This window comes from Hyperoodon ampullatus, assembly GCF_949752795.1.
Source record: "Hyperoodon ampullatus genome assembly, chromosome: 16".
Classification (NCBI taxonomy): domain Eukaryota; kingdom Metazoa; phylum Chordata; class Mammalia; order Artiodactyla; family Ziphiidae; genus Hyperoodon; species Hyperoodon ampullatus.
In genome coordinates, this window is record NC_136929.1 from 47,382,860 (window position 1) to 47,408,232 (window position 25,373).

The window sequence follows — 25,373 nt, forward strand, 5'->3', positions numbered from 1 at the left end:
AACCTTAATTTCTTCAAAGCCTCCATTTGTAATTAAAAAAAATTGTTCCTTGATAATATCCTTTAAAGAGTTATTATAATAAGTGATCCTTCATTTTACTCATTTGCAACAGAGATCATTTTTATTACATCACCTTGAGAATATATATAATTTTTATCATTGGACCATCTGTTTGGGATTATATTAATATATCTCTAAAGTATGCACTGTTAGGCACTTAACATAATCAAGACACTGTATTAAGAAACAGTTGAACTAGATATAGTTAGGGGATTTTTGAAAGGAACTTGAATTTGGGAAACTAAACCAGCTGAAAATATATTATGAACAAAATATTTTCAGTGAGAAAGCTGATATAACTAAGAGTAGAGCTCAAAATGACTAGTGGATTATAATAATAATATATTCTGTGTGAGTAGAAAGAATGAGAGACATTACTCATTAATGTGCTTTGGAACTGAATGTAAATCACTATCAAATTATCAAGTACTTAGACAAGTATATCTTATGATTATCTTTTTGGTGAGCCCATTTCTCAGAAGGAATCAAGAATCAAAGAGAAAGATTAAAGGGAAATATAATTTGATTTTTAACTATGCAGTTCAATTAAATTAAATACAACTACATGGGTATCATATAGATACTTAGATGAAAGATTGAGAAACCAAAGCCAAGAGGAGAATATGTTTTTTATCACTACAAGATTGAATAATCAGCAGATATAATTCATCAATCATTCTGGGTACAGCAAATCTCCAAATTTTTAAATTTATGTAATAAAATATAAAGTGAATAAAATTATGCTGTATTTGAATCACATATACTTATTTTATCAAAAAGACTTTTTTTCTCCTTACCCCAAGGCTTCAGCAATGCCTAGTGAGTTCTTTAAGTTTCTTGTAGAAAGTGCCTTTAAAGTTTTCCTTTCCTGATGGGCAATCTGTTTTCATCGTTAAAGAATAAATTAATTTAAATGTCTTGAGTCCTGAAATTCTGATTGAGGATTTCTGAATAAATTGTGTGCTTAGTAGAATTCAAAGATATTTTTTTCTTGTAATTAAAATGCAGTTGGTCAGTAGTTATTGAGTTTTGAGAGAGGTAGTTCTAATGGGAGGATACTTCTGAATGTTAGAAATCATAAGTGTATTGGTGACCCAGCAATCCCACTACTGGACATATACCTTGAGAAAACCATAATTCAAAAAGAGCCATGTACCACAATGTTCATTGCAGCTCTATTTACAATAGCCAGGACATGGAAGCAGCCTAAGTGTCCATTGACAGATGAATGGATGAAGAAGATGTGGCACATACATACAATGGAATATTACTCAGCCATAAAAGGAAACAAAATTGAGTTATTTGTAGTGAGGTGGATGGACATAGAGTCTGTCATACAGAGTGAAATAAGTAAGAAAGAGAAAAACAAATACCATATGCTAACACATATATATGGAATCTAAAGAAAAAAAAAGAGGTTCTGAAGAACCTAGGGGCAGGACAGGAATAAAGATGCAGACATAGAGAATGGATTTGAGGACATGAGGAGTGGGAAGGGTAAGCTGGGATGAAATTAGAGAGTAGTATGGACATATATACACTACCAAATGTGAAACAGATAGGTAGTGGGAAGCAGCCACATAGCACAGGGAGATCAGTTCGGTACTTTGTGGCCACCTAGAGGGGTGGGAAAGGGAGGATGGGAGGGAGACACAAGATGGAGGATATATGGGGATATATGCATATGTATAGCTGATTCACTTTGTTATAAAGCAAAAACTAACACAACATTGTAAACCAATTATACTCCAATAAAGATGTTAAAAAAAGTAAACGTATGAGGAGGGATGAGTACAAAGTAAGGAAACTACAGAAATTGTCACATTTTCCCACATGGAACAATGTTTCTGTTCCTACATGTTGTTATCTCAGAAGAGTTGCCATTCAAATTTACAGAGAAGTCAAAAAAAATTTTTGATACAAATAAATGAAAACCAAAATTGTGGGTTATGCTCTTTTCTGACAGGAACATGTATATCATATGCATTAGTAGGACATGTTTAACAAAGATTATTAAATGTGTACAATGTACATATGTACCAAATACTAAATGAATTTGCTATTAAATTAGTATTTTGGGGGGAACTCCCTGCCAGACCAGTGGTTAGGACTCCATGCTTTTATTGCTGAGGGCCCAGGTTTGATCTCTGTTCAAGAACTAAGATCCCACAAGCTGCATAGCATGGCGAGGCCAAGAAAAAAAAATAAATATTTTTAACTCAAAAATTTTTATTTTTTAGATAAGACTTTAGGTTATACTCACTTATTAATGTTTATTGAGTATTTGTACACTTCTCAAGAGATACAGGGAGCATTTTTTTGTTTAACTTTATTCCTATCTTGAGACTTCCCATTTTGGCTGTGATGCATCAGATATATTTTAGGAACATTTGAAGAAATGTCCCGTTATGGAAAGATGTCCTTAAAATTTACATAATTGTATTGTATAAACATTCACAATATTTATAATTATTTTTATTGTGATAATAGCAAAAAATTATAATATACGTATTATTTATGTTTTAGAGTTATAATATATAATTAGATTTTTGTCAACAAAAGATAGGTTGAATCAAAATAAAGCAGCAAAGAATAACATTTTCAATTCCGTATGTTGTTTCTACCACTGTTTAATAATGTATCACTTATTTACCAGGCTGGAAGGGGAAGGATTGGGAGCTGTAGAATGGTAAGGCCAAGTCACAGTAGAAATCAGAAGTATGTCTTTCTCACAGTCTATCCTATGTAATTTTGAAAACTCTCAGTATTCTCATTCTTCACTCTTCCTGTCATCCATTGATGACAATGTCAACAGCAGCAAGTCAACAGGTGGTGCCCACTGAAGTTATCAGTCCTGATGAAGACTACTAATATCTTTGTCAACAATGTTGGATATGCCGAAGAACCTAATATTTATACTGGGTGCTGTTTTCTGATGATACTGATTTTGAAAACACTAACCTTCAATGCTGCAGAAATTGTCAGAAATACTGACACCATTTTGCTCTCTCAAAGTTGCATAGATTGTGCAATGGCATGTAAAAACAAAGAATTGTTTTCTTGCTCTTTTATTACAGGCTTCTCAGTTTTTGTTTGGCTGTGCTGCACAGCTTTTGGGATCTTAGATCCCCAACCAGGGATTGAACCTGGGTCCTCAGCAGTGAAAGCTCGGAGTCCTAACTGCCGGGCTGCCACGGAATTCCCCAGGTTTCTCAATTTAAGATTAATTCATGACTTTAGGAGATGGAAACATTGTCAGGCACTGAGTGCTAGGCATTGTGATGCCCTGAGAATTAACACTTCTTTCCAAGTTAGACACTTTTTTTAACTACGCTTTTGCTCCTGCAGTCTTCTCTAAATGATTTAGCTCTCAAGACCCCCTTTATTCTCATATGTTAAAATAATGAGGCTGGGGGTAGGGCAGGAAGACATGCCACTAATCCCCATACTTGCCTAGACATGCCTAAACTCTAGGAAATATATACATTAGGATGAACATGAGACCCTGTTACAATGAGTTTTATTTACTTTACAAAATTATTTACAAGGTCTCATAAACATCAAACATTTAATCTATCAAAAAATAGCAACATAATCCCATAAATTTAATCTGCAGCCTGTAACTCTTTTTAAAAGAGTTTCTCAGCCAGATGACATAAAGATAGTATGACCACAAGACATCTCAAAATTGAAATTGGAAGGGCCAATGCATGCACTATTAGTAACTTTTCAGATCATCTGAGCTAAATTCTTAAATATGCACATGTAACTGAAATTTGTGTTATGATTTGATGTAAATTGGAAACTTCAAGACTTGAGCCAAGATCTAACCCATATTAATCTGGAGATAAACAACATAATTTCTTTGTGAAATATTGCAGAACAGATATTATGTTAGATAAAATAGTAAATATTTCATTTGATATTTAAATAATCGATAAATTAGGAGTAAATTCTACTCAACTTAAAGCTATATTGTCTGAAAAAATGATCTGGCTTATGTATTATTAGATAAATCTGAAGGTAATATGTGGATTGTTACAAATAAAAACAAAGACTTAATTTTCTTTCTCTGATTTTTAAAATGAAGTTTGTAGAAGAAAGACTTGGCTTTGTACCACAGACCAGCCACAGTCTTCTGAAAAATATTAGTGACCTGGAGGTAAGTGTCTGCGAACCTTAAAACTGTGCGAATCATAACACACCTAGTAAGTGTTTCAGGAATGATTTTCAGAGGGTTATAAATATAAACACTTAAAATTTAGTTGTGATTTAGTTAATGTGTAAAAATTAAAATACATTCATCAGAATTATCATCACTGAAGTGCTTGGCATTGTGTGATTTCATATGGAATGACCTAATATTAATAGCTAGAATACATATAGAAAGCAAATTCTGGCTGAAAAGATGATAGGAGGAATACATTTCATGTAACCTTAGAAAAACTATCCCTGAGTTCAGCTTTTGCTATATATATTTTGTATAAGTTGATAAAGAACTTCCTATAGTGGGACCCACAAAATGAAGCCTGCCCCAGTGGTCCCACCCACACCATAAATCTAAACCTAAATCAACCTGAATTCAGGAGAAATATCTCACTGTCTAGGAGACCTAACATACACCAATCACAATCCTCCAACTCAGCTCTAACTAGCTCACCTTTCCCTAGAAAACGGGACTTGCTAACTTTACCAGGAAATCCTCAAACTTCTAGCCAATCATGCCTTGTTTCTGCACTGCTGCTTCGAATGCTCTATAAAACCTGGTCTTGCCCAAAATCCTTAGGGAAATCTGCTCCTCTGTTTGTGAGGCACCATACTCCCCAATTCATGGATTATTTCCCCTTAAATTAAAGGACATCAAACTCATTGCTAAATTATAATATTTTTGTCATTTGACAATGTAATGAGTTCATTTGAAAAAATTCTAATTAAAGATTAGATGAGGTGACCATTTACCTCCCGATAAAAGAAATATACATTACAAATAAATAAACAATTATTACTTAAAATTTTACTTAAAGAATACGATTTATCAAATAAACACAAAAATATTTGTACCATTAAATTCTAATATTTTGTTTAGTTACATAATTACATTGTATAAGCACATGGAATATTTCTGTGTTATAATTTAATAATTTGAATCTTGAAATTCTTTGGAGGGCTAGTCCAAGTATGTTTGTGTCTCGTCTACTCATCTCAGATTTTGTTTCCAATCTACGAGCTGTTAAGGAGCTTGTAGCAAAATAGAAATCAAGTAAGTCACTTAGTTCACCGAGTTCACAGGACTTTCCTATCATGTTGTTCAGCAAGATATTCTTGAAGAAGGAAGCAGTGCATGGATTGACATTCTAGTTGAAACTTCTCTCCATGCATCTGCAGTCTGAGTAGAACTATTTGCGTTACCTTTGCCTTTTTCCACTCTACTTACTTCAGTAGAGACATACTTCCCTTTGACAACTTACAAGAAACTTAACTTCTACATAGACTTCATTCCTTATTCTTTCTAGTAGATTTCTCCTTTTCAATAAGCTTTGATATATGGTCTATAGAGTAAAGTTTAGAATTTAAAAGCACCATTTCTACTTAGGAGCTCATAGCTCCTTTTCATGTGGTATGATAATGAGACTTTGATTTTATTCAGTAAGCCATTCATGCTAGCTTAGCCACTACATTTCTCATAGAGTATTTTTTAACTCCACTATTGATATAAAGAAGTACTGCTGTAGTACCCCAAAATGATCTTGAAAGCTTAAAATAATTTGTCTGTGGTTAAATAAAAATAAGAGACATATGGGATAAGTGAGCCTTCAATACAGTTTTATGCGTATAAAATCATAGGAGCATTCTTTTGGATGAGGGTCCTGCCAAAGCTGAACACATTAAGGAAAGCTTGAATTGGACAATAGCATATTTCTGAAATTATATATTTCTTTATTCTTGTCTTAGATGAGAGAGCAACCTGATCATTGGAAGTACTATAGATAATGCAGCTAAGAAATATATATTATGTATATATATGTATATATATATATATATATATATACACACACACATAAACTTGAAACATTAGATAATATGTCCAGTATTCCCTTCTTCATTATACATATTATAAGTATATACATGTACAAATGCATTATACATATATAAGAAAGTGCATTTATACATTTATTTATTTTCATTCAATTTTTTGTTAAGTGAAGTAGTACATACATAACCTTGAAATACGTTTCCATATTAAAGTGTCACTTCAAAAGATCTACCATATGATGGATTGTTTGTATCATTTTCTATGTCTGTATTCTATTAGACTGATTTTTTGCAGGCAAATTTCAAAATTAGAAAAAAATAAATCAGACTACCTCATCTCTATATAGTAAAGGGTTTGGGTCCTGTTTCTTTCATTTTACATAAATATAGGACAGGGGAATAAACCATTTCTGTAAATGATTATTTTATCAAATGCTCCACCTATTATAGAAGAGAATGAGTCCCAGGATTAGAAAGCTTGACTGTAGTAGCACTGTTTAATGTGTACACACACTCCAACCAGTAATTACTTCCTACTGTTGAGAAATTTTCTTCCTGTCTAAACAGTGGATGCTGACCCAGTGAAATTTTTTTTCATTGTTTGTTAGATTGTATTCCCATTTACCCATACATGGTCACTCATCTGACAACAACAGGTCCTATTATTTAATATAGCTTTTAAGAATATGGAAACTAAGAATTTCAAAATGACAATAAACCATTTAATTTTAGTTGATTTTATGACATATATGGTTTTAGCACTTGTAGCTGCAATAAAACATATGTTAACTCCCTAATAAAACCTGAGTGATACCGTATCTGTCACCTCTTTCTATGTTGGGAAGTAGTGCACAAGTTATTACCTCGTGAACAGTTGTTCCTGTCTCCTGTGCAGATCCATATAACTCTCAAATTTGCATTCTGATAGAGAAGCAACAAATGTTACTTAAATCTCATGAAGTGTGTTAATTATACCAAGCTTCGTGAAATTATGGGTGAGAGATCCAGAAGGAATTCTACAGCTGTCTTTTGTCTCTTGAGCATATCTTGTCAGATCAAAGTCTTGGTCACTTATATGATAACCTTAAAATTGCTTTTCTTCCCTTAAGTGGTATTCCTTAAATCTCAGTGATAGGGAAAAGCTCACACAAAGCTAAATAGCAGATGTACTTTGGTGTTATTTAAATAGATAATGTTGATATCTTTAGAGAAACAAGTAAAATTCACTATTAAAGCCGGATTGAACTGGTCAGTGTATCTTACCAGTTTTACTTAATTATAAATATTTCCTCTCATTTCCTTTCTATAGACTATGAAGGATAGAGGACGAGAAAAGGAAATAAGCTCAGATCCTTTCCCCATGATTATAAAAGAAAGAGATTCTCTGGAGCCTCACCCTGTACATACACATCTTTTGTTCTATGTGGAAGAATAGGAGATGGTCCAGTTTTTCTAGATTATATGTATTTGAAAATGGACAACTATGTATGGGTGGAGAGTATTTAATATGATTCTTCTTCCTGTCATTTCAGAAAAAAAGGTGGAAAAAAACATATTAAAGTGGAATTTTTAAGTTGTACTATTCCCCTTTTTTGTTTCTGTTTAAAACTTATAGTCTCAGTACAGCAGTATGGGATAGAAGTCTTGGGATCAGTTTCCAGAATTAGACAACTGGCTTGGGTTTGATTCCCTGCTCCATCACTTGCTACCTGTGAGAACTTGGACAAATTAATTAATGTTTCTGTGTCTCAGTCTCCTCACTTGTTATTGAGATGATTGATAATGATAGTTACTTCATACAATTGCTATAAGAATTAGAAACGTTAATATGAGTAACGTGTTTAGACCAGGGCTTGGCACACAGCAACCACTACCAAAATGTCATCAACTGTTATTACAAGAATCTTGAAGCAGCAGTGGTCCCATGTATTAAGCAGTTAAACCGAGGGAATTCAACCAAGAATTTCTTATGGAGGAATTCTTATTGCACTCATATGCAAAATATTGAATTTCAGTCCCCCACTAGGGTCCATTCTTGACCCTCAGAAAGCAGCAACTCATAGAAAGTTACCCTGTAACTGGGAAAACCTCAACCCACTGGAAGTCTATAACACGTCAGACCCATCTAGGAGACAAATCTAATCCTTCTGGCTGAAAAATAGCTTGCAGCAGTCTGCCCTCCTTAGTTTACTAATTGCAAGAATGGTTTGGATGGCAGTCAATGTCCTAGAGCCACCCAAGACCTTGACATTATCATTTTTCTTTGAAGCCTTAATGAGGATTACTGCAAAAGCAGATAGTCTGTAATTTTACACAATGACTTGCTGTTTGTCATGGAGATTATCATGCAAGAAGCACATCATCTATGCTTCCTAGGGATCATTTTTGAAATTTTAATTGCTTGGATTTGATTTTATAAACCTCTAATTTTTATATATTCATGTTACAATCATCTTTTTTACAAAGAAAAAATCTACACATTTTAAATTAAAGAATGTTATAACAAAAAGTATATACTGCACTGCTTAGTACTTTATCATTTACCAAGTGCTTTCATATATGTCATTTTACTTGATTTAAAAAATAAGCCTGGGGGCTTCCCTGGTGGCGCCGTGGTTGTGAGTCCGCCTGCCGATGCAAGGGACATGGGTTCATGCCCCGGTCCGGGAGGATCCACATGCCGCCAAGCGGCTGGGCCTGTGGGCCATGGCTGCAGAGCCTGTGCTCCGCAACAGGAGAGGCCACAACAGTGAGAACAGTGAGAGGCCCGAGTACAGGAAAAAAAAAAAAAAAGTCTATAAGCTATCAAGGGCAGCAATATTTTAACACCATTTAGTGGATGTGGGTGTGGAGCTGGTTATTCTACAAGATGCCCTCATATTTTTAAGTTCACAAAGAGAGTATATGGGAAAACAAAGTCTTAAACACAAACCACCTGCTACTAAATCCAGGATTCATTTAACTATATCAAATATTTGGGAGAGAGCACTTAAAGATAAACTGTAAATCCTAATATCTGGATGGCTATACTCAAAATCTTAGTCCATTTTAGAAATTAGGTTAATATTCTAATTTTGAAAATGTATGCATATGACATCAATACTTTTAAACTTATTACCTCTAGAAAATCTCATCACAGGGAGTGACAATAATATCTTAAAGAACAAAATGAATTAGAATAAAGCAACAATGGTATGACAAATTCCTTTATAATAATTTCCCAAGGACCTTCCATTTTCTGTAGAGAAGATACCTGGCTACATATCCCAATGGTTATATATGTATAAAACCATATAGATAAACCAGGCATTTTATGAAATTTGTACAGACCTTTTGTTAGAGTTGAGAGTGGCATTTTCACTAGCTTCTACTCTTAAAGATTAGGTTTACTCCTGGACATCAAGTAATTTTGTTTACTAAAAAAATGACTTGTATTTATTTGGGTTCTGTGTGAGTGGAGTGCTGTTATGTAGAAATGTGAAATTCTATTTCAGAGTGTAATGCTTAGAATCCCTATAAAAATAATCTCAATAGATAATGGGAATATTTTAAAAATTTATTTATTTATTTTTGGCTGTGTTGGGTCTTCTCTGCTGTGCGAGGGCTTCCTCTAGTTGTGGCGAGCGGGGGCTACTCTTCGTTGCAGTGCACGGACTTTTCATTGTGGTGGCTTCTCTTATTGTTGAGCAGGGGCTCTAGGCGCGTGAGCTTCAGTAGCTGTGGGGCACTGGTTTTGTTGCTCCGCAGCGTGTGGGATCTTCCAGAACAGGGCTGGAACGCCTGTCCCTTACATTGGTAGGCAGATTCTTAACCACTGAGCCACCTGGGAAGTCCCATGGAATATTCTATTGAATATTCTCGTAGTTGGTTCACTTGAAATTGCCCTTAACCTACAATAAAATATAAAAAATTTCAAACTAAATACTAGTATGGCTTGGATTCAGTTAAGAAGATAAGAAGGCATATGGTTGAAACATTTGTCATTTTTAATATATATGAGAAAGATGTAAAAGAATGAAGAGTGGGGAACCACTTTACCTTCAATAATAAATATTATTACCTTCTATTATAAGATTATTATAAAATTAACATTTGGATTCACATTATATGGTGATTAGCTGACTAAGGCTTGATAAATATTCTGTAATGAGATAATAAGGCTGTATTGTTTTACAAATTATACATATTAGTTATAATACTTAGCCCATTTCTGTGGAGGCACTGAAAACAAAACCCATGTCTACTGAAATCAAAACCATCACTACACTCTTTTCCCTTAGCTAATTTATTTTTACATTGAAATATTCATAAGACAGTAAAACATACCAATATTTGATCTAGTTATTTTTAAAACATATCAATATTTTTCAACATTATAGAATACTACTCTTCTCATTTTGTGTGTGTGTGTGTATGTGTAAAACTGTGTTTCATTCCTCCTTCTTGAACTCATTGTATAGGAAAGAAGGTTGAGTTTAAGTCCCATATTCATTCATTCCCTAATTCCTGTTATTATATCTATACTACTTTCCCCCTCTAAATTGAAAGTGATAATAATATCCAGATTTGGGGGTCTGTACTGCCACATATGAAGATATTAGATTTCTCATATGCTGAATTCATATCCTCTGGGCTTTGCCAACACTTATAGTTTCCTAGCCTTCAACTGCCCATCCAGCTGCCAACTAATTTGCTCTCCTTCCTGAGAGATTATCACAAGAGTACTTCAGTCAAATGTGCACTGAATCCTGGCTTGAGTTCTACAGGGAACACCCAATATCTCTCCTGTTAGCTAATACATAAATTCAGACTCCTTTATTCCCTACTCTTCTCAGTTTAGTTCAGATCAGAATGTACATCCTCACAAACAATACCATGAATCTTGTTTTTTAATGCTTACTCTTGTTCCAAGTAACTGTCCAATACAGAGAATTACCATAAGGCAGAAATCAAAATGCAAGACAAGATGTATTAAAAGAGAATAAAAGAAAGGAACCCAGGAAGAAAGTGATAATTTTGGCTCAAGTTTTTCTCACAAACAACATTATCCCTAATACGGATTCATCACTGTATATTTGATGTTTTCCTTGGCATATTACCTGAAGTTAGAGTGAGGTAGAATATTGGTAACACTGGTATGAATCAAGTGAGAAAAAGTATTTTCTAAATTGAAAGTTTAGAATAATGTGAAACAATTCTATTATGAATAGAGAATAAAAACTGCACTGTCATTCAATTTGGAAGTATACTTATCTATCTACCATTAAATTATAAAGTTTCTCGATATGACCACTCAGCAAACCCAAGCAGCTCTAGAGTACAGTTATACCTGGCTTTTAGAAAGTTCATTTTATACCACTTTGCTATTTTACCAAAGTTCTATATTAGTACCTGTTTTAGATAACTGAAATGAAGCAAAAGAGGATTTTTGCCTTTATGAAAAAAGTTGAACAGTGAAGATGGCATTCAGCATTTGTTTTTCAGTGAGCAGTTATAGAGGCAGTGCACCATGAGCAGAGAGAGAGGTACCACCAAGCTCCTTCCCTGCGAACTACACTCAGTATCTCAGCATCAAGATCTCTTAGAACTTCTGTGCTTCTGTGAGCTTCTGTGCTTGATCTGGATTTACTTTGCGCATCTGTTAGCAAGATGTGTCCTATGGCAATTGCTTCTTTATGCCATTTGTCTTACAAAAGCTTTCATAGAAACACTCTACTTTGGGAGAGTGGAAAAAACCTGTATCAAGAAAGTATAGAGTCAGGGAAAATCAGTACATTCTCTTTGGTTTTAACTGTCTTGTTCTTGCTAGCAGGATATCCTAATAATCAAGCCTGATGTCAGGGATGGGATGGTGCTAGCTCTTAAAGATAAAATTTATTTGAGATAAATAAATGATGTGTTTTCCCATAAGACAATGTAAAATGGAAATAAAAAATAGAAGTAAACAAATTCGATTTCAAAAAAAATGTTCTGAGAAATGTCATTATTTTTTAGGAAATATTTTTTTTTTAATTCAAATCACTCCATAGTAGAAGTCTCTTACTAATGTACTGAAGGGCTATTTCCAGTGGTTTGAAGTCTTCTGTAATAATGAAGCCCAAAGTAGTGACCCTATCTTATATTTACAATTTTTTGACTGTTGCAGTCAATGGTGACATTATTGCCTATGTAATAATACCCATACATTTTTACTAAACCACATTCAATTAATGGTGACAAAAATTATGGCAGAACTGTGAATGGAAAGACAACTGGTATGCATATCATCAAATCTCTGAAGAAAGCTGAAATTACCAACACAATGTCAAAGAATTTTCCAGAAACATACTCTGAACTAATAAAGAGAAAACCTAATGTATGAGACAGATGTGTTACACCTATCAGGGATACTCCCTCCCTCCAAGTATTCATCAACCAAAGCTTTTTAAGACATTCAAACACATATTATATGAAAAATTTCCCCAACAAGCACTCCAATTTTAAATATAAATTTAACACTCTTGAAACAATAACTTTTTGAAGTATAGATTTTATTGAACTGATATTAAAAACAATATCATTCTGTAATGCTGAAAATTCCTCCAAAAGCATATATTTTGTTTTTAAAACATTTGCTTTCATTCATACAATTAACTTTTAATATTTTTTGTTTAATAACAAACATTGGAATTTATACAATTTGAAATTAGTTCTAATATCTAAACTCTAAAATATAGCATTGTATTTTTAGGGAATAAGAATTGTTCACTTAATCAGATACTAAGTAGGACATAAGTATGGTTTTATCTTTCTGGTTTTGCTTATTAATTCTTTCAATTTTACCTCTTATGTAGATTCCTTAATTCCCCAAAGGAAAAATACGTTCTTTGAAAGAGTTATGTGAAATAGATTTATCTACTTGCAAACAATTCAGGTAGTGTACTGCAATGTGATAAATTTAATGAAAGGTAATAATTTTTAAAGTATTGTAACATATCCTAATATTTCCTTGAACTTTCTACACGTGTGGCCACATGATATAACTAATTTCATCTAAGCATACCATAATTATTGGAGAAATATTTTGTAAAAAATAACTTTCAAAATAGCAAAATTACTTATAAAATTTGACGCTACCTCATTTTTTTTTATTTTATCACCTGTGAAATATTGAATCATTCTGAACAATACAATCCCTAAATTTTCAAGTCATCCACCAAGTCAATTGATCATAGTTTTTAAACAGAATAAGCTTATTCATGTTGAATTTTATTGTTGAATATATACATTTTAACCTTTAGTAATTTTAGTTTTAAAACTCAGTAAGGAATGTACTTCTTTTTTTAAAATCTACTGGCCAAATGTCCAACTTTCAAGTAAAAAATAAACTATTATTTAAGATTGTTTAATCAACCTTCTTCTTTTCCATGAAGGAGATCTTTTTGATGTGTCTGGTCACCATGATTTAAATCAGGGACTTTTTTTGTACTGAAATCACATTTCCATAGATGCTAATGAAGTTCTCTCTCTCTTGCTCAGTTTGACAACTTACTCTCAGCTCTGTCAACACTACATTAAATTTCTCAGTAGCCTTGTTGACTAGAATTTGGTGTCCTTCATTTGATGTTTGGATTGGAACTAATGACAATTTATCCAGGACCTGGAAAGATTAGCAAGATCTCTTTTGGGGGATTTAGACAAAAAATATGAGGGAAAAAAAAAAGATAAACTTCAGATTGCCAGCAATTTCTTTCTAAATGGTGCATTTTCTCCTTTATTTTCCTTTTTTTGAACAAATTTAATGCCACATTTTCTGTTTTCATATATGGTAAAATAAGGCAATGAACTATATAACATGCGTGCTATTTAATTGTCAATCAACATCTCTGCCTACAAAGATCATTGTAGTGCAATATTTGTTAAAATGCACCTTTTCCCTATGTTATTCTTGATCTGCATTAATATTATGAGCTGTTACTTGTGAAAGATAATAATTTGTGTTTTGCCTCCTTCTTCCAGAATCACTGTTAAATCTGCTCGTTGCTGCAAGCTAAGGTCACATAGCACTCACTGTCTTATTATAACTGACAACTACATCTTGGTTTGAACGCCAATTCAATTTACACAGGTTTTCCTTTACACATTTTTCTCATATATTAGGTAAATAGAATGCTCACACAGCCTTAAATCAGTTAAAGAGCAGATAGACATTTTATTGTACAAGCTACCTCCAAACAGCTCGGCAAACAGCTCTGCCTGGGCTGTAAGAACTCTGATTCCCCTTGGGCAGGAACTTGTGACCATAGTTCACTGAGGGAGGAGTTATACTTTTAACATTCCATATAAATTTATTTTTTAAGTGTGCTGATAATTAGTATCAGATACTGGCCCCTAAACTGATTCTGAACAAGAATTTCAGAGATCTTACTAAGGTGACTTGATGATTGTGTTTCAAAAAGATCCTACAAAGCTACCTGTGTGAATTTACCTCTCAAATCAAAAATGATCACCAGTACTGAGAGTGACAGATTAATCAGTGGCCTCTGGCTGCAGTGACTCTTTTGATGGTCTCCTCATTGCAGGGTTCACAATGCACTTCTCTCCACAACTCCTGAACAGCCCCTTCTCTACACTCCTTACTCCACTTTAGCTCCTAGTTGATACCCAGATTTCCTCTCCAGTTTCTGTTCCTATCAAATTATTCAGCATTTTATCTGTTCTTCACTTTGCCTTTTCCTTCTCAATTCATCTCTTTGTCCTAAAGAGTCCCTTGGGAAATAAAATAAGAATAATATAATATCTATTTTCCCTCCTCCTTATTTTAGCAGGAAGTGGTCATCATTACAGATTGCAGGTAAGGACAATATTTAATAACAATAATTCATATTTAATACTAATTTAACAATTACCAAGCTATTTGTTAAATATAATATAAATTGACTTATAAAAATCTGAAAGTTCACATTTAAATCTTATTTCTCCAGACCACATAAGGTAAGAGGCAAAAAGTTGCATTTCAAAAAAAGTGATTATTTCTCATATTTGCTCCTAATATACTTTTATGGATATCTATCACTCCCAAACATTCCCTTTAATCTCCCATAGGTTTATTATTTCTTTGAATATCTAGAATCATCTGAGATACTTTAACCAAAACTACCCTCTCAGCTACCAAAAGGCAACTTCTATTTTATTCCTTTTTTTAAAATTATTTATTATTTTTTAATTGAATTTTCTATTCACCAAATGTCACCTTTTCAGTTAGGCCTTTGCTGACACTGCCTATTTAATATCCCTACCCAATTTTCTTAGTCCATTCAGGCTATTCTAACAAAATACCACAGATTGGGTATTTTATAAAATGACAGAAATTTAGTGCTCACAGTTTTGGAGGCTGGAAGTCAGGGTGCCAATATAATGGGATGAAGGCCCTCTACCAGGTCAAGATCTCTTATTTTGTCCTCACAGAGCAGAAGGGGCTCAGGATCTCTCTGGAGTCTCTTTTAAAAGCCAGTTATCTCGGGCTTCCCTGGTGGCACAGTGGTTGGGAGTCCGCCTGCTGATGCGGGGGACGCGGGTTCGTGCCCCGGTCCGGGAGGATCCCGCGTGCCGCGGAGCGGCTGGGCCCGTGGGCCATGGCCGCTGGGCCTGCGCGTCCGGAGCCTGTGCTCTGCAGCGGGAGGGGCCGCGGCAGTGAGAGGCCCGCATACCACAAAAAAAAAAAAAAAAAAGCCAGTTATCTCATTCATAAGGGCTCTACCCTCAAGATTTAAACACCTCCCCAAAGCCCCAACTCATTTTTTTTTGTGTGTGTGTGGTACACAGGCCTCTCACTGTTCTGGCCTCTCCCGTTGTGGAGCACAGGCCCCGGACACGCAGCTCAGTGGCCATGGATCACGGGCCCAGCCACTCAGCGGCATGTGCGATCTTCCCAGACTGGGGCACAAACCCGTGTCCCCTGCATCGGCAGGCAGACTCTCAAACACTGTGCCACCAGGGCAGTCCAGCTCCAACTCTTAATACCAACTTTTCAGGGCGTTAGGATTTCAAGATATGAATTTTGGGGAGATACAAATACGCAGGTCATAGCACCAGTCACTATCTAATGCAATCTCCTAATATTAACTTAAAGTTGTTTATAGTAATAACACTTATCATTTAAAAAATATATTAGTTCTTTGTCTGTTTCCTCCTACTAAACACTTAAACTTTATGAGAGCAAGGAATCCATATTGTTCACCACACACTGCCTGCACTTATAAGACAAATGGTAGAGCTCAATAAACACTTCTTGAATGACTTTTATCAATCAGTGAATTGCTGCAGAGATACTTTCGTTAGCTATTTGATTTAAGTTTTCTCTGTATCATCAATTTTAGCATACTCCTTCATTGTATATTCCACACATTCTTATTAAGTACCTGTTGTGTACCATGCAATATTATAGGCATTAAAAAAGGCACATTGTGCATAGTGAGCATTGAACAAATATTTCCTAAAAGGTATTTACTATAATTACATTGAGTCAACCTCATTAGAAAATGTCCCCATAGGATAATTGTTAAACCCAGAGGTTTATGAAATACCTCATTTCTTTTTTTTAATAGCTTATTTTATTTACATTACATACTTTTATTACAATAACTTCATCTGAGGTATCTTTACCTGATTTCCCCAATCACTCTTTTTTTTCTTTAACATTTTTATTGGAGTATAATTGCTTTACAATGGTGTGTTAGGTTCTGCTTTATAAAAAAAGTGAATCAGTTATACATATACAAATATCCCCATATCTCTTCCCTCTTGAGTCTCCATCCCTCCCACCCTCCCTATCCCACCATTCTAGCTGGTCACAAAGCACTGAGCAGATTTCCCTGTGCTATGAGACTGCTTTCCACTAGCTATCTATTTCATATTTGCTAGTGTATATAAGTCCATATATACACTACCACTCTCTCAGGTTTTCCCAAATTACACTTACCCCTCCCTATGTCCTCAAGTCCATTCTCTAGTAGGTCTGTGTTCTTATTCCCAACATGCCCCTAGGTTCTTCATGAATTTTTTTTTTTAGATTCCATATATATGTGTTACCATACTATATTTGTTTTTCTATTTCTGACTTACTTCACTCTGTATGACAGACTCTACGTCCATCCAACTCACTACAAATAACTCAATTTCATTTCCTTTATAAGGCTGGGTAATATTCCATTGTATATAGGGACCACATCTTCTTTATCCATTCATCTGTCAAAGCACACTTAGGCTGCTTCCATGGCTATTGTAAAGAGAGCTGCAATGAACATTATGGTACATGACTCTATTTGAGTTATGGTTTTCTCAGGGTATATGCCCAGTGGTGGGATTGCTGGGTAATATGGTAGTTTTATTTTTAGTTTTTTTAAGGAACCTCCATACTGTTCTCCATAGTGGTTGTATCAGTTTACATTCCCACCAACAGTGTATGAGGTTCCCTTTTCTCCACACCCTCTCCAGCACTTATTGTTTGTAAATTTTTGGATGATGGCCATTTTGACTGGTGTGAGATGATATCACACTGTAGTTTTGATTTGCATTTCTCTAATGATTAATGATGTTGAGCATTCTTTCATATGTTTGTTGGCAATCTGTATATCTTCTTTGCAGAAATGTCTATTTAGGTCTTCTGCCTATTTTTTGATTGAGTTGTTGTTTTTTTTTGTTTGTTTGTTTGCTTGTGTTTTGTTTTTTTTTTTGATATTGAGCTACATAAGCTGCTTGAAAATTTTGGAGATTAATCCTTTGTCAGTTTGTTCACTTGCAAATATATTCTCCCATTCTAAGAGTTGTCTTTTTGTCTTGTTTATGGTTTCCTTTGCTGTGCAAAAGCTTTTAAGTTTCATTAGGTTCCATTTGTTTACTTTGTTTTTATTTCCATTTCTCAAGGGGGTGGGTCAAAAAGGATCTTTCTGTAATTTATGTCACAGAGTGTTCTGCTTATGTTTTGCTCTAAGAGTTTGAAGGTGTCTGGCCTTACATTTATGTCTTTAATCCATTTTGAGTTATTTTTGTGTATGGTGTTAGGGAGTGTTCTAATTTCATTCTTTTACATGTAGCTGTCTAGTTTTCCCAGAACCACTTATTGAAGAGGCTGTCTTTTCTCAATTGTATATTCTTGTCTCCTTTATCAAAGATAAGGTGACCATATGTGCATGGGTTTATCTCTGCACTTTCTATCCTGTTCCATTGATCTATATTTCTGTTTTTGTGACAGTACCATACTGTCTTGATTACTGTAGCTTTGTAGTATAGTCTGAAGTCTGGGAGCCTGATTCCTCCAGCTCCGTTTTTCTTTCTTAAGATTGCTTGGCTATTCAAGATCTTTTGTGTTTCCAAACAAACTGTGAATTTTTTTGTTCTAGTTCTGTGAAAAATGCCAGGGGTAGTTTCATAAGTATTGCATTGAATCTGTAGATTGCTCTGTGTAGTATAGTCATTTTCACATTGTTGATTCTTCCAATCCAAGAACGTGGTATATCTCTCCCTCTATTTATGTCATCTTTAATTTCTTTCATCAGTGTCTTATAATTTTCTGCATACAGGTCTTTTGTCTCTTAGGTACGTTTATTTTTAGGTAATTACCTCATTTCTTGATAATTTAATTGTGAAAAAGTCAATCAATGATATATGAAAAGCACTGCAATTTGCAAAAGAAAGAATGTAAACATATTAAGAAAAGCTTTTAAAAATCCTTATATCTTACATTTTGCCAGACCAAACTTTAAGTTGTTTTATTACTAACATTCTTTCTATAAATTCCCCAAGGTGAAATCATCATGGGATTGTACAGCAATAGATAAGAGATGATGTTCTTATATTATGATTTGTTTTTAAATAGTACTAAGAGTGAGTTCATCTTCCAATTATGTCTAATTTAAAATAAAGAATATTTTATGAGAAGATAGAGAAACACACAGCAGATGAAGGGACAAGGGAAAAACCCACCAGACCTAACAAATAAAGAGGACATAGTCAGTCTGTCTGAAAAAGAATTCAGAAAAATGGGAGTAAATATGATCCAAACTCTTGGAAGTAGAATGGAGAAAATACAAGAAAAGATTAAAAAGGACCTAGATGAAATAAAGGGCAAACAAACAGTGACAAACAAAACAATACATGAAATTAAAAATCTCTAGAAGGGATCAATAGAAGAATAACTGAGGCAGAAAAATGGATAAGTGACCTGGAAGATAAAATAGTGGAAATATCTACTGCAGAGCAGAATAAAGAAAAAAGAAAGAAAAGAATAGAGGACAGTCTCAGAGACCTGTGGGGCAACATTAAATGCACCAATGTTCGAATTATAGGGATTCCAGAAGAGGAAGATAAAAAGAAAGGGACTGAGAAAATATTTGAAGAGATTATAGTTGAAAACTTCCCTAATATGGTACAGGAAATAGTTAATCAAGTCTAGGAAGCACAGAGAGTCCCATACAGGATAAATCAAATGAGAAACATGTCAAGACACATATTAATCAAGCTATCAAAAATTAAATACAAAGAACAAATATTAAAAGCAACAAGGGAGAAACAACAAATAACATACAAGGGAATCCCCATAAGGTTAACATCTGATCTTTCAGCAGAAACTCTGCAAGCCAGAAGGGAGTGGCAGGACATATTTAAAGTGATGAAAAAGAAAAATCAACAATCAAGATTACTCAACCCAAGAAGGATCTCATTCAGAGTTGATGGAGAAACTAAAAGCTTTACAGACAAGCAAAAGCTAAGAGAATTCAGCACCACAAAACCAGCTTTACAACAAATGCTAAAGGAACTTCTCTAGAAAGGAAACGCAAGAGAAGGAAAAGGCTTACAAAAATAAAAGCAAAACAATGAAGAAAATGGTAATAGGAATATAAATATCGATAATACTCTTAAATGTAAATGGATTAAATGCTCCAATGACAAGACATAGACTGGCTGAATGGATACAAAAACAAGACTGGTATATATGCTGTCTACAAGAGACCCACTTCAGACCTAGGGACACATACAGACAAAAAGTGAGGGGATGGAGAAAGCCATTCCATGAAAATGGAAATTAAAAGAAAGCTGGAGTAGCAATTCCCATATCAGACAAAATAGACTTTAAGACAAAGACTATTATAAGAGACAAAGAAGGACACTACATAATGATCAAGTGATCAATCCAAGAAGAAGATATAGCAATTGTAAATATTTATGTACCCAACATAGGAGCACCTCAATACATAAAGCAAATACTAACAACCATAAAAGGGGAAATCCACAGTAACACCATCATAGTAGGGGACTTTATAACCCCATGTTCACCAATGGACAGATCATCCAAAATGAAAATAAATAAGAAAACAGAGACTTTAAATGATACATTAAACAAGGTGGACTTAATTGATATTTATGTGACATTCCATCCAAAAACAACAGAATGCACATTCTTCCCAAGTGCTCATGGAACATTCTCCAGGACAGATGATTTCTTGAGTCACAAATCAAGCCCTGGTAAATGTAAGAAAATTGAAATCATATCAAGTATTTTTTCCACGCACAATGCTATGAGACTAGATATCAATTAAAGGAAAAAAATCTGTAAGAAATACAAACACATGGAGGCTAAACCATACACTACTTAATAACAAAGAGATCACTGAAGAAATAAAAGTGGAAATCAAAAAATACTTAGAAACAAATGACAATGAAAACCCAAAGACCCAATACTTATGGGACCAGCAAAGGCAGTTCTAAGAGGGAAGGTTATAGCAATACAAGCCTACCTTAAGAAACAAGAAACATCTCAAAGAAGCAACCTAACCTTACACCTAAAGCAATTAGAGAAAGAAGAAAAAAACCCCAAAGTTAACAGAAGGAAGAAATCATAAAGATCAGATCACAAATAAATGGAAAAGAAATGAAGGAAACAGTATCAATGATCAATAAAACTAAAAGCTGGTTCTTTAAGAAGATAAACAAAATTGATAAACCATTAGCCAGACTTATCAAGAAAAAAGGGAGAAGACTCAATAGAATTATAAATGAAAAAGGAGAAGTAACAAATGACACTGCAGAAATACAAAGCATCATGAAAGATTACTACAAGCAACTATAACCCAATATAATGGACAACCTGGAAGAGATGGACAAACTGTTAGAAACGCACTACCTTATGAGACTGAACCAGGAAGAAATGGAAAATATGAACAGACCAATCACAAGCACTGAAATTGGGACTGTGATTAAAAATCTTCCAACAAACAAAAGCCTGGGACAAGATGGCTTCAGAGTCGAATTGTATCGAACATTTAGAGAAGAGCTAACACCTATCCTTCCCAAACTCTTCCAAAATATAGCAATCCCAAACTCATTCTAAGAGACCACCATCTTTCTGATACCAAAACCAGAAAAAGATATCACAAAGAAGGAAAACTACAAGCAAATACCACTGATGAACATAGATGCAAAAATCCTCAAGAAAATACTAGCAAACAGAACCCTACAGCACATTAAATGGATCATACGCCATGATCAAGTGGGGTTTATCCCAGGAATGCAAGGATTCTTCAATATACACACATAAATCAAAGTGATACACCATATTAAAAAAATCGAAGGAGAAAAACCATATGATCATCTCAATAGATGCAGAGAAAGATTTTGACAAAACTTTACACCCATTTATGATAAAAACCCTCCAGAAAGTAGGCTTGAGGGAATTTTCCTCAACTTAAAAAAGGCCACATATGGCAAACCCACAGCCAACATCGTCCTCAATGGTGAAAATTTCCTCTAAGGTCAGTAAAAGGCAAGGTTGTCCACTCTCACCACTATTATTCAACATAGTTTTGGAAGTTTTAGCCACAGCAATCAGAGAAGAAAAAGAAATAAAAGGAATACAAATTGGAAAAGAAGACATAAAGCTGTCACTGTTTGTGGATGACTTGATACTATACACAGAGAATCCTAAAGATGCTACCAGAAAACTACTAGAACTAATCAATGAATTTGCTAAAGAAGCAGAATTCAAAATTAATGCACAGAATTGTCTGGCATTTCTATATACTAATGATGGAAAATCTGAAAAAGAAATTAAGAAAACATTCCAATTTCCCATTGCAACAAAAATAATAAAATATCTAGGAATAAACATACCTTAGGAGACAAAATACCTGTATGTAGAAAACTATAAGACACTGAAGAAAAATATTAGAGATGATACAAATAGATGGAGAGACATACCAGGTTCTTGGATTAGAACAATCAACATTGTGAAAATGACTTTAGTACCCAAAGAAATCTACAGAATCAGTGCAATCCCTATCAAACTACCAATTGCATTTTTCACAGAAGTAGGACAAAAAGTTTCACACATTGTATGGAAACACAAAACCCCCGAATAACTAAAGCAATATTGAGAAAGAAAAATGGAGCTGGAGGAATGGAGCTCCCTGACTGCAGACTATACTACAAAGCTACAGTAATTAAGACAGTGTGGTACTGGCACAAAAACAGAAATATAGATCAATGGAACAGGATAGAAAGCACAGAGATAAACCCACGCACATATGGTCACCTTATCTTTGATAAAGAGGCAAGAATATACAGTGGAGAAGAGACACCCTCTTCAATAAGTGGTGCTGGGAATACTGGACAGATACTTGTAAAAGAATGATGTTAAAACCCTCCCTAACACCATACACAAAAATAAACTCAAAATGGATTAAAGACCTAAATGTAAGGACACCATCAAACTCTTAGGGGAAAACATAGGCAGAACACTCTATGACATAAATGGCAGCAAGATCCTTTTTGACCCACCTCCTAGAGAAATGGAAATAAAGATAAAAATAAACAAATGGAACCTAATGAAACTTAAAAGCTTTTGCACAGCAAAGGAAACCATAAGCAAGACAAAAAGACAACCCTCAAAATGGAAGAAAGTATTTACAAATGAAGCAACTGACAAAGGATTAATCTCCAAAACATACAAGTAACACATGCAGCTCAATATCCAAAAAACAAAACAAAACAAACAAACAAAAATAAAATCCAAAAATGAGCACAAAATCTAAATAGACATTTCTCCAAAGAAGATATACAGATTGCCAACAAACACATGAAAGAATGCTCAAAATCATTAATTATTAGAGAAATGCAAATCAAAACTACAATGTAATTTTATCTCACACAAGTCAGAATGGCCATCATTAAAAATTCTACAAGTGAGAATGGACTTGAGGATATGGGGAGGGGGAAGTGTAAGCTGTGACAAAGCAAAAGAGAGGCATGGACATGTATACACTACCAAACGTGAGGTAGATAGATAGTGGGAAGCAGCCGCAGAGCATGGGGAGATCAGCTCGGTGCTTTGTGACTGCCTGGAGGGGTGGGATGAGGAGGGTGGGAGTGAGGGAGATGCATGAGGGAAGGGATGTGGGAACGGATGTATATGTATGACGGATTCACTTTGTTATAAAGCAGAAACTAGGAGGGAGCCATGAAGGAGGGAAGGTTTCCACACTACAAGCCCCTTCGCGGGCGGAGACTGCAGGTGGCGGAGGGGGAAAGCTTCGGAATAGCGGAGGAGAGCACAGCAACAGGGGTGCGGAGGGCAAAGCAGAGAGATTCTGGCACAGAGGATCGGTGCCCTCAGGCACACACCAGCCCGAGAGGCTTGTCTGCTCGGCCGCCGGGGCGGGCGGGGCTGGGAGCTGAGGCTCAGGTGTCGGCTTTCAGTCGGAGCGCAGGGAGAGGACTGGGGCTCGCGGCAGGAAGAGAGCCTGAAGGAGTTAGTGCACCACGGCTAGCCCGGAGGGAGTCCGGGGAAAGGGTCTGGAGCTACCGGAGAGGCAAGAGACTTTTTTCCCTTTTGTTGCCTGGTGCGCGAGGAGAGGGCATTAAGAGGGCTGCTTGAGGAGGCGCTGGAGACAGGCGCGAGCCGCGGGTAGGGCGCGGACCACGGAGACGGGCGTGGGACGCTGGGGCGGCCGCTGCTGCTGCCGCCGCCGCCGCTGCCGCCGGCCGCCGCCGGCCGCCGCCACGGGGCCTGTGTGCGAGCGCGGGTCACTGTCCGCCCCGCCTTCCGGGTGGCCTGTGCACCCCGCCACTGGCGGGGTCCCGGGACCCGGGGACAGCTACCCCGGGAGGGCGCACAGGGCGCCACGGGCTGCTGCAAAGTCACGCCGGCCTCTGCCGCCGCAGGCCCGCCCCACACTGCGCGCCCCTCCCTCCCCTCTGCCTGAGTGAGCCAGAGCTCCCGAATCAGCGGCTCCTTTAAACCCGTCCTGTCTGAGCGAAGAACGGACGCCCTCCGGCGACCTACGCGCAGAGGCGGGGCCAGGTCCAAGGCTGAGACCCGGGAGTTGTGAGAGCAGAGACAGGGAAATCTCTCTGTGCAGCCTCGGAGGCAGCGGATTAAAGCTCCAAGGTCCATTTGATGTGCCCTGCGTCTGTGGAGTGCATAAATAGACAGCGAATCATCCCAAATTGAGGAAGTGGACTTTGAGGACAAGATTTAAGACTTTCCCCCCTTTTTCCTCTTTTTACAATGAATTATCCCAGATTAAGGAGGTGGACTTAGCAAGATTTCAGACTTCTCGCCCTTTTCCTCTTTTTACAATGAATTATCCCAAATTGAGGAGGTGGACTTGGAGAGCAAGATTTTTGATTTTTCCCCCTGCTCTCTTTTTGTGAATGTGTATGTGTAATCTTCTGTGTAACATTCTCTCTGTATAGCTTTGCTTCCACCATATGCCCCTGGGTTCTATCGGTCCGTGTTTTTTTTCAATAATTACTTTTTAATTTTAATAACGCTACTATATTTCATACTTTATTCTACTTTACCTGCTCTTTCCTTTTTTCCTACCTTCCCTTCCTCCCTCCCTCCCTCCGCTCCTCCTTTCCTTCTTTCTTTATCTTTCCTCCCTCCATCCCTCCCAACCTTCTTCTTTCCACTTTCTTTTTCTTTCCTTCCTCCCTCCCTCCCTCCTGTCTTTCTTTCTTTCTTTCCTTCCTCCCTCCCTCCCTTCTTCCATTCACTCTTCCTTTTGCTTTCATTCTTCTCTCCCTCCCTCCTTTCTTTCCTTCTTTCTTTCCATCATTCCTCCCTCCCTCCCTCCTTTCTTTCTTTCTTCCTCCCTTCCTTCCTTCCCTTCTTACTTTCTTTCCCTCTCTCTTTCTTTCATCTACTAATTCTTTCTTTCTACTTTTTCTCACTGTTATTCTGAGCCGGGTGGATGAAAGGCTCTTGGTGCTGCAGCCAGGAGTCAGTGCTGTGCCTCTGAAGT